The following is an 11,358-nucleotide window of genomic DNA, read 5'->3' as shown; positions in this document are numbered from 1 at the left end:
GATAGGCTCTTAGCTGCTTGGCTCTTCTTGTATCCTGGTGTTTGCAGCTGTGTTCCATGGTGCAAGGGGGGAGAGATGACTCCTCGTCAAGACCATTCCTGGGCCTTGGGCAAGCTACCTATGATCACTAGCACAGTGCTAACAATTCTGTTGTTGTTATTGTCAGTCATTGCTGTTTCAGGCCATGGGGCTCCCTTGGGAGGAGATCCAACAGGGAGATAGGTCACAGCATTTCTGGACCAGCTCTTTGGAAAGAGACATGCCTAGGTCCCAAACAAGGCTATGATCTTGTAAAAATAACCCTTCTCAGTTTTCTTAGAATGCGGGCTCCTCCCCTGCCCATCCCAGCTTGGCACTCCTGAGCTGTGTGCTGCAGCCCTGGGGTGCCAAGACCAGCCCATGTCTCCCTCTTTTGGACCCTCAAGGTTGGGTTCTAGGTGTGCTGAAATAGAAAAATACTTTTAGGCTGCCATAATGTACTCAAGTGGAGCAAAGCACCCAGGCTTGGCAGTGGAGAAAAAATAATCCCAATGTGTGCACGTTCCTGCAGGACAGCCAAGTGGGAGCCCTGGAAGAGGTGCCAGGAAGGCCGACCTGCAGGACAGAAATGCCCAAGTCCTTTGAGGAGGTAGGCCCTGCTTTCTCCCTTGTGGTTAGCTGTAGCCAGAACCTCTCAGAGAAACATGAGCAATCCTGGGATGTGGACACTAAAGGACGGGCTCTGCCAGAGCTATCCCATGCCCAAAGGTTCTCAGCTCCATGACTGCTGCAGCTCTGACTCTGGCTAATCTCTGTGGCTAGCCCCCTGCCAGCTTAAACATCTGTGGGGGTTTGTGGTCATCTGCAGATCCCAGAAGACCACTGTGAGAATGAGTGCTCCTCCAGTCCTTCAGTCACCCCTTCTCCAGGAATTGTTCAGGGCTGGGAACCAACCCTAGCATTCCTACACCCCAGCCAGGGTTTCCACCTTCCTCCCCCTTCAGCCTCAGTATCTGTGTCTTTTATCCATCCACATTTAGTGTTTTTATCTGAAGTTATATTCAAATTATATTGGATTAGTCAAAATCCTAGTCTCTTTTTGTGGGAATGGCACTTCCAGACTGCATCCAGTTAACCATCCTGCTCTTTCCAATTTTTTTTAAAAATATTCTGTTGATGCGCATTTAGGTTGATTGCATGAGTCTCCTATTGTGACTAGTGCCGTAATAAAAATACGTATGCAAGTTTTTTTTTTTATTTTTTAATATAATACTTTCTTTTCCTTTGGATATATACCCAGTAGTGAGATTGCTGGGTTGAATGGTAGTTCTATTTTTACTTCTTTGGAAGATTTCCATACTGTTTTCCATAGAGATTTTACTAATTTACATTTTCCCCAACAGTATATAAGCATTCTCTTTTTTTCACCCTCTCACCAACATCTGTTGTTTTTAGACTTTTCAATAGTTATAATTCTGATTGGTGTAAGATGGCAACTCACTGTAGTTTTAATTTGCATTTCTCTCATGATTTGTGATGTTGACCATTTTTTCAAGTTTATTGGCCTCTGGTATGTCTTCTTTTGAAAAATATCTGTTTATGTCTTTGGCACACTTTTTAACAAGATTATTTGGGTTTTTGTCATTTTATTTGTTTGAGTTCCTTTTAGATTCTGGATATAGGTTCTTTGTAGGATGCACAGTTTGCAAATATTATCTCCTATTCTGTAGGTTATCTTTTCAATTTGTGTGATCTTGGGATTTTTTTCTTGAGATTTTTTTTTTATTACTGATTTCACTACTCAGAATTGGTCTGTTCAAGATATCTGTTGGTTTGTTAAAGATATCTATGTCATCATGGTTCAATCTTTAGAGGCTGAACATTTCCAGAAGTTCTTTTTTACACTAGTTTTCTAGTTTGTGTGGATAGAGTTACTCATAGCTGTCAGTGATTACCTTTTGCATTTCTGTGCCATCAGGTGTAGTATCACTTTTAAAATTTATGATTGTGGTGATTTTAATCTTCTCCCATTTATTCTTTGTTAACCTACCTAGTGGTCTATCAATTTTGTTTATCTTTTCAAAGAACTAATGCTTTGTTTTATTGTTTGGTTTTGGTTTTGGCCAAAACATTATTTAGCTCTGCTCTGATCTTTGTTATTTTTGCTTTAGGCAGCGTATGATTGAATCTTTTTTTTTTAAAATTCATTCCATCAGTCTATATATTTTAAGTAGAGCATTTATACCATTTACTTTCAAGATTAATATTGTTGCATGAAGATTTCTTCCAATCATAAAGTTGTTATCTAGTTGCTTTCCAGTATCAACAGTGTAACTGTTTTATGACTCTGTATTATACTTTGTATTCCTTTATAAGACAAGTATCATCCTTCCCTTTCCCTGTTTAGAACTCCTTTTCTTATAGGGTCAGTCTAGTGATGATAAATTTTCTCAATATTTGCTTTTCTGGGCCTATGGCCCTTCTGTCTGCAGGTTTTTTTATTTGGTTGTGCAGTTCAATCTCCATTCCAGTAGGTGGCTCTTATGGATAAGGGGTGGCTTACTCTTGATACCTCAGTGAGGAGCAGAAGTACCTGCCTTACAGGTGAGGAGCTCTGGGGGGAGTTCATGGTGTAATACACTGAGGTCTTCACAGTGGGGCAGGAGGCTGCACCACCTGCATGTTCTGAGCACGCAGGAACATGATTTGCTTTCTTATCGCACCCCTGTCCTAGGCCTCATGACTTACTTGGTTCAGATAGAAACTGTCTTTTATCTTTAGGCAGCAATCCACAGAAAACACCTGCCCTGTGGCTGCCATCAAACTGGCCTTGAGGCAGGACCTCTTTCCTCAGCTCAAAACAGACAGCTCTGTGGTTTGCCCGTATTCTACTGCAGGAATGCTGCTTCTCCATGCAGGGAGAGTTATGGGCCCCACCCTTCATGGAAGCCCAGACCAGTGAGCCCACTGTCAGTGGAGGTGCATCTGTTCCCATAGTCCTGGAAAGGCTGTCTCTAAGCACAGCAGTTCCAAGCTCCAGCAGGAATAGGGGTAGCTGCCTCTACAGCAGTGGATGGCAGCTTGGGAGAATCCCTCTCTCCAGATACACTTCTAGAGACCAGTGCCACCTGTCTGCTGGGACACAACCACATTCCTTCCCTACAGAAACTAGCACCACACCTGCATCTTCTCAACGAAGGGCACAGTAAGCTTCTGCTCACTAGCAGGGAGCTCTTGGGCAGAGAAGAGTATGTGATCTGGTTTCCTTTGTCCTCAGGAACACTTTGGTGCACTGCACTCTCCCTACACCTTGGAGGGGCCCATCCTGAGGCTTAGATGTCTGGGAATCCTGCAGCTCCTCAGGGTCCTGGTGATTTGTGATTGCTGCAGTCTGAGCAGGTTCTAGGGAACGTTTGCAGAAAACTAGTATTACGGACATAAGAGCTGAGACTCCCTGGCAGGATAAAGGCCCAAAATGGTTGCAGACCATAATGGTTGCATACCCTATGGCACCTGTGACCTTGGCTAGGGTCTGGGTATTATGTGAGCGAACCTGTGTGACCTGGCCACATGGTGCTTTGTCCTCAAGAAGTTCCCACATCACCTCCCACAAAAATTGCTTTGGCTTACAAAGGAAGAGGGCATCTCCAACAGTTAGCAGTTGGCAGTCTGCCATAGAGGTGAGGGGAGCAAAAAATATGCCCACATTCCCTTTCACAAGGCTTCAAGCTCCCTGGGGTTCAATCTCTGCCAAACCCTTGCTTCCTTGATTTTGTCGAACTTCTTCCCACAGATTCTCTGACAGGTTCTGGAATTCTTCTCTCAGTATTCTACTTGGGCCATGATTGCTCACCTGTAAGCTGGGCCCTTCTTAAAAGAACGGGCATCTGATGTTTCTAGTCAGCCATCATTTCCCAGCTGCTGGGGTGTCCCCTCCAATCACTATTAATTTACATTTAGTTAGGTTCTTGTTTTTCTTTGTTTGGGATGCTATAACAAAAATACCATAAACTGGGTGGCTTATAAACACCACAAATTGATTAATCACAATTCTGGAGACTGGGAAGTACAAGATCAAGGTACATTTGTTGTCTGGTGACAGCCTGTTTCCTACACAGCAGTCTTTTTGCTATAATGATACATGGAAGAACGGGAAAGGGGTCTCTCTGGGATCGTTTATAAAAGCCTCACTCTCATGATCTTTTACAAAGTCTCCATCCTCATGATCTAATCACTTCCCAAAGGCCCTACCTCCTAATACCATCCGCTTAGGGGTTAGGATTTCAATGTATAAATTTTGGGCGATATATTCAGCTCACTGCATTTCCACTTGGAGCCCTTATAAATCATGCTGCTGTGAACATTTGTGTAAAAATGTGTAAACATGTATTTTTATTTATCTTAAATACCTAGGAGTGAAATTGTTGGTTCATATGTGGGTATATATTCAACTTTGTAAGAATCTACCAAGTATATGTCTGATGTTATGGTCATCAGAGCAACATGATAGTTAAGTTCGTTAACATACTGATTGCAGTGGACTGACTTTTCTATGATTCAGCTATCCTACTCTTAGGCGTATACCCAAGAGGAAGTCATAATGCCCTTGCATGAAGCTTGTATGCTAATGTTTTTAGTAGCACTTTTTGTAATAACCAAAAGGTGGAAACAACAAAAACTTCCATGAAATGATTAATGAATTAACAAAATATTTCATATATACATATTATTGTTAATCAATGAAACAAATGAAGTAGTATACATGCAACAACACAGATAAACCTTGAAAATATACTAATTGAAAGAAGACACAAGACCACATATTGTAGGATCATGTTTCTATGAAATTTTAAAAATAACCCTATCCATACAGACCAAAAGTTGATTACTGGTTGCCAGGGGTTTGAGATTTGAAGAGGACGGAAGCTGCCTGTAATGGGTACCAGATTTCTATTTTGGAAGATAAAATATCCTAAAATTTTTAAGTTGGCAGAATTGTACAACTCTGCAACTATCTTAAAAACCACAAAATTGTATGCTCTAAAGAGTGTATTTTATGATATGCTAATTATATCTCAATAAATGTTTTATAAAATTGAATTTACAAATCTGAAAACCAAGTCAGATCTGTATTTATATGTATCCAGAAAATCAATTCATGAATAAAAATGTTCAGTCCATTTTGATATGCATAACTATACAATATTTCTGTTATAATCTGTTATATAAAATATAATAACATGAGAAAATTATATCCTCTAATATTCTAGAATAAACTTCAGTAACACTGCTTCTGAGGTTTCTTAAAATTTTATGACTACTTACATTCTGGAATTGTGGTAATTCAAACTTGTTTTGCAATTTTTTTATTACTCAAGTAAATTATTTTATTTTGCTATGCATAATCAGCTTTTGTTATTTACAACATAACTAATATCAAATTCTCTGTAATGCATTTCTGACTTACCTTGTCAACACTGCGTGATGTTTTCATCTACAGCTGCGCAGTCACTGCCAATTTATTCTGTAGAATACCTCACAATTGCATGTCTCCTGCACAGAGAGATATAGTTGAGTAAGAACCATTTAAATCCTCGGCATCAAAGTAACGCCAAATGATCATGCTTTGATATTCTTTCATGTTCGACCATTACATTTCTAAGTATAAGATTTCTACTCTATGACAAGATTGTAGTAAGTTTTCTGTATTGGCCATTTTCTGTATCCAAAACAAGAACGTGGGAATTCAGACCTTTTTTCTCTCCCGTTATTCTCAGAATCTTCATCCCTAGATGTATTTTGCTCATTGGGCTTTCCAAAATTATATACTGCCATGTTTAATACTTTGATTTTAAATGAGAATAGACAGGAAGAAAATTAAATCCTCAGTTATTTTCCACACTGCATGATCTTTTATTTCTGCTCTAAACTTCAGTTTACTGAGTAATTTTCCCCTAGCTTTATCGAAGTATAATTGAAAAATGAAAATTATGTATATTTAAGTTGTGCAATATAATATTTTGAGGTATGTGTTATATGTATACATTGTGCTATAATTACCACAATCAAGCTAATTAACATATCTATCACCTCACATGACTATTTGTTTGTTTGTTTTACTGTGTGGTGAGAACAGGCTTCAGTGTGTGGTGAAAGTATGAAATACAGTATTATTACATACACTTACTGTGCTGTACATTAGATTTCATCTTGCATACTAGTTTGTGCCCTTTGATCAAATCTACCCATTTCCTCCAGTCCCCTACACCCTGGTAACCTCTATTATACTCTCTGCATTTTTAGATTTCACATATAAGTGAGATCATGCACTATTTGTCTATCTATGTCTGGCTTATTTAACTTAGCATAATGTAACCCAGGTTCATGGATGTTTGCACACTGAAGGATTTCCTTCCTTCAATTTTGCATTCTGTATACAATATTAGTATGTATGAGGGGGTGAAAAATGTGGCATATTTTCTTACCATACCATATTTTATTTATCCATTCACTTCACTTAATTTTCTGTTTCTTTTTTTTTTTTTTTTTGAGTTGAAGTCTTGCTCTATCACCCAGGCTGGAGTGCAGTGGTGTGATCCCAGCTCTCTGCAACCTCTGCCTCCTGGGTCCAAAGAATTCTCCCACCTCAGCTTCCTGAGTAGCTGAGACTACAGGCAGCCACCACCATGCCTGGCTAATTTTTGTATTTTTAGTAGAGATTGGGTTTCACCATGTTGCCTAGGGTGGTCTTGACCGCCTGACCTCAGCTGATTTACATGCCTGGGCCTCCCAAAGCCTGGAATTACAGGCGTGAGCCACTGCACCCAGCCTCTTCAACAAATTTTTAACCAGAGTATTATTGCATTCTCCCATGTGGCAGGCATTACCTCTGGTACTAAATTAATTAATATTCCCCACCAATAATTTTAACTACAATTTCTGAAATGATTACATGCATCTGTAATGCAATTGTTCATTCCGAGTTGGTTTTACCTTTACTGAAAATTGATTGGTAAAAAACTCAACTATTACTGTTTTCATTTTAAGATGCAATTACATGATAGATGAAGCTGAACATGTTCCATGTGCTTTTATTATTTTTCATTAAAGCAACAACTATTTATTGAAAACCTACCATTCTTAGGGTTCATCCTAGGTGCCAGAAATACAAAATCATTAATGCTGCTTTTGACTCTTTTATAGTTTTGTGAAAAATCATTTGCATTTAAATGTATGCTAACCATACAATTAGGTAAAAAACATACCCCAGGCCTCTATGCATTTACATTTACCAAATTTTTCAACTTTAACAAATATTACTAAATTTGTAACTATTAAAATTTAAGATTCATATATAGATCAGACATGATTTATAATTTTAAGAATCATTACAAACACAACTACTCTTTTTTTATGCTCCAAAGGCTGGGCTATCTAATGATAGCAAATAATTGTTTTTGGCCAAAAAAAAAAAGAGTGAACATTTGTGTTTAAAACCACTGACCTAGTTAATTCTACATAATCAAATCAATTAAATAACTGATCTACTGTTGCATAAATAGGGTATAAATGATTAAAAGTATTTGTAGGTCTCTACTGATATATTGTTTGCTTATAAAGTCATAGAGAACATAAAAATAGTTATGCTAATTACCTTAATACATTTTGTTAATCAGATTTAAATGTATGTACATGATCTGTAAAAGGCAATGTTAATTTCATTCAGTATGTTTTATGTGTGATTTCTACTAATAGTAGCCTATGGTTTTATTATTTTAAATAAAATTGTGATAAAAATGCTAACGCTTTTTTTGTTGTGAGTTAAAATATTAAGAAACACTTTGTCAAACGTTTTTAAAAACTCGTTTTACAAATGCACTTTTAAGATTCCTTTCTGGTTTTAAGTGAAACATCAATAATATTGTCATTTTCACATTTAAGATTCACATGGACTTTTTGCCTCTGACTTCACTGTAGAAAGTCAAAGGTGCCAGAGGGTGACCCGCCCTTCTGCTGTTACTCTTGAGCCAATGGCAATTATTTTCATTCTAAGTTTATAGGGCACCAGCATCTCAGTGTATGTTTTGGCAGTTGAAACTTTGCCATTTAAAGGTTAGAATCTCTTTTGAGAGGAAAACAGAGAAGCACTTCCATATTATAAGATATTTTTTAACTTTCCAAAATATGTGAAAATAGCATTAAATCATAAAACTTTTCAATTTAATGTAACACACTTTGTTTTATTAATAATGAACTTAATAACCTAATAATCTATGTCCATTATCAAATACTGAATATAAAAAAATGAGCAAAAAATAAGAACAGAAAATTTAGAGAAGAAACTCAAATTGGTAGCCATTACATAATGAGATACTCAAAATTATTAGTTATCAGGAGAAAATGGAAATCAATACTGAGGTATTATTTTATCTTTGAGGGGCTATCCACAATTCAAAAGCTGACTAGGTATTTCTAGACGTGGATGTTTAGAATCATTCACGTACATCAAATAAGAGAGGTTTTCAGAAATCAGTAATAAAAATATGCTTTGAACTGGAGAAAATGACTAACTTAATTTTTGCTACTTGATATCCAGAATAAAAGGTAAAGAAGAAAGGTAAAACTAGTTAATTAGGAAATATACAATTATAATGAAGATATAGAACAAGATCACACTATTCAAATAAATTTAAAACAAAGCTTTCTGTTAATTTAATTTCAATGCATGTTTTTGGCATCTCTCTGCGTGTCTTTCTATCTATATGTCTATACCTATACCGACATCTATATCTGTGTCAGGTTTCATCTACATTCTATATCTGTATACTTTTTAACTTCATATATAGATTATCTGCATATACATGCCTGTCAAGATGGCAGTCTCTCATATTGCAATAGGTTTAATTAGTTTTCCTTTGTTGATCAACAGGTTGCACTGGTAATATATGAGAGAACAGGCAGTCAACAATTTTGGTGGTTTCAGTGAGATCTAATAAAATTTTTGCCATCACTCAGACACAGATTAGCCCCTCAAGAACTTGGATTCCAGTGTTGTGGTTACTCTCAAACCATAGAACTGAACTCTGATTTCCTTATATCAAGCTCCCACATGCTGAGCATGGCAGTTAGAAAAGGATAAATACTGTATCATCTCAATTAGATAATACTTTGAAAAAGGCAGAAATAGTGAGAGTAGAAATATGAGTGGTATGTTGGGATGTTGGAGGATGAGGACAGGGATGAAAAGAACAGTGAATATGTAGGGGAGGGAAATTATTCTGTATGATACTGTCACGGTGGAAAATGACATTATATGGTCGTTTAAATCCACAGACCTTATAGCACATGATGAGCCTTAATGTATGCAAACAAAAAAGTCAATTAGGAGATTAGAAGATTCTAGGAAGCAATGCAGACTTTGACAAGAGAACGTAATGGTATTTACAAATACATGAAACAACCTCAGTGAGAAGGGGGACAGCTGCTGAATTACGTAACTTTGGAAATGGGAAACCTATGTAAGACTAAAGGCAAGAGAAACGTCGCAAAAGCACTCTACCGCCTAATGAAGTTTTTCTACTAGGGATGTGGGGGACAGTCTTGATTCTTCTACACATGTACACTGGAACTGAACAATAAAATAAATAGATGGTAAATCATGAAAGTTAAGTTTTTTTTGTTGTTGTTGAAGTGGGACTTTACATAAAAGTAAGGGCAAGAGTTATTCACCAGAATAATTCATATGGTGATACATGAGGGTTAGAAACATCAGTAAGACCCATCAATTAATAAAACATAGTGGTAAAGAACTCAGATTATTAGTGTAATATATAGATTATCACATATGGAAACATTTATTTATATGTAAATATGTAAAGATGAGTATGTAGACATGTATATCTTTGATAGGTGCAAGGAGGTCCCAAAAGAAATGACACCCAGTGGAACGTGCACAGTTAGCATCCAAATCCTGTAAAAGGAACCAGAGCTCTTTGGATAAATGGCTCATTCTAGAGCCAGACCTAGAAATACACAAAATGGACACAGCTCATCCCATCATCCTGAAAAATGAGGAGGTATCCAAAAGCAAAGACAAACAAACCAAACAAAAAATGCCTATAGCGATATATCAACAGAACACAGGAGCCAACTGAAAGAGCTCTCAACGGCAAGTGCTGAAACAATTTGAACAAGAAACTGAAGGTTCTATTAGGTTGTAATACAAAATATATGTTGATGAGAACATAATGATATATTATGTGAACAAATAAATATATAAGAAGAGGAGCTAAGACAAATCTCCCATGCAGAACATTTCCAAATGATTTACAGAGATTCTCCATTATCAAGGAGAGGAAGATTAGTCCCCATTTGTAAATGTGTAATACATATACTGTCTTCCTTCCAGAGTCCAGTTTAGAAAAAGAAAGGGGAGAACAGTCAGTTAAGAGTGGGGAAACCTGACAAACTCCCCCTCTGACAGGCAATCAAGGTCCACATCAATAGTCATTAATCATGTTGATAGTGTTTCCTTTATTTGATGTGATAAAAATGGCACCTCCTCTCTGTGACCTGTGTTCCAAAAACACATAACCTCAGTCTGATCATGAGGTAAACATCAAATAAATTCCAATAGAGGATAGAGGTGTATACTACAAAATACTTCAGTAGTCTTCCAAACTGTCAACATCATCAAAAATGTCACAGAAATGGACACAGCCTGCAGGAGCCTAAGGAGACACGGCATCTAAACGTAATATGGTATTTTGGATGGACTCCTGAAACAGAAAAGGACATTGTAAAAACTAAGAAAATCTGAATAAATTAGGGACTTTAATAAAAAACAATATATAAATTCCTGTTTAATAACTGTAATAAATATATTCTACTATGTAAGAAGAAAATACAAGTAGAAACTGGGTATTAGATATACAGGAACTCTCTAATATCAACTCAATTGTTCTATTAATCTAAAACTTTTCTAAACTATAAATATGTTTAAAAATGTCCTTGAAACGGTTCACAACATTCTCTTTGAAACAGATTCAATGCTGCCTGTTCCACTGCCATTTCCCACCCATCTCTCTGTCTGCCCCAGCCACACTGGCCTCCACACTGGTCCTTGAGTATTCTATACCAGCTCGGAAGGACCCACTGTGACTTCTACCTGGAACACTCTACATATGAGCTTAGCTAATATTCTTAGTTCTTCAGGTTTCTGCTAAACAATTTCCTCACAAGAGACAACTTCCGTGACTATTATATACAAAATAAATACTCTCCTCCAATCTGTCTCAGGAATACTCATCATTCATGCTAAGTTTTACTATTCTTCTTCAGATGTATATGTTGGTATATACTTTTATGTTTATTTATGTA

The 11,358-nt window shown here is 37.0% G+C and overlaps 1 long non-coding RNA gene across 3 annotated transcripts in view; it reads right to left on the bottom strand.

Annotated features, from left to right (window-relative positions):
* Positions 1 to 4,735: 4,735 nt before the first annotated feature.
* LOC116559990 overlaps positions 4,736 to 11,358 on the bottom strand; it is an 86,240-nt gene continuing 79,617 nt past the window's right edge. For 2 of the 3 annotated variants that reach the window (XR_004272722.1, XR_004272723.1), the window contains exon 4: positions 4,736 to 5,532. This is a non-coding gene — a long non-coding RNA (uncharacterized LOC116559990). The remainder of the gene's footprint in view (positions 5,533 to 11,358) is intronic. The other variant, XR_004272721.1, reaches the window with a different exon arrangement.

Source organism: Sapajus apella, unplaced genomic scaffold (assembly GCF_009761245.1).
Source record: "Sapajus apella isolate SASKATOON/1434 unplaced genomic scaffold, GSC_monkey_1.0 scaffold25, whole genome shotgun sequence".
Taxonomy (NCBI): Eukaryota; Metazoa; Chordata; class Mammalia; order Primates; family Cebidae; genus Sapajus; species Sapajus apella.
This window is presented reverse-complemented; position numbering and strand designations above follow the sequence as displayed.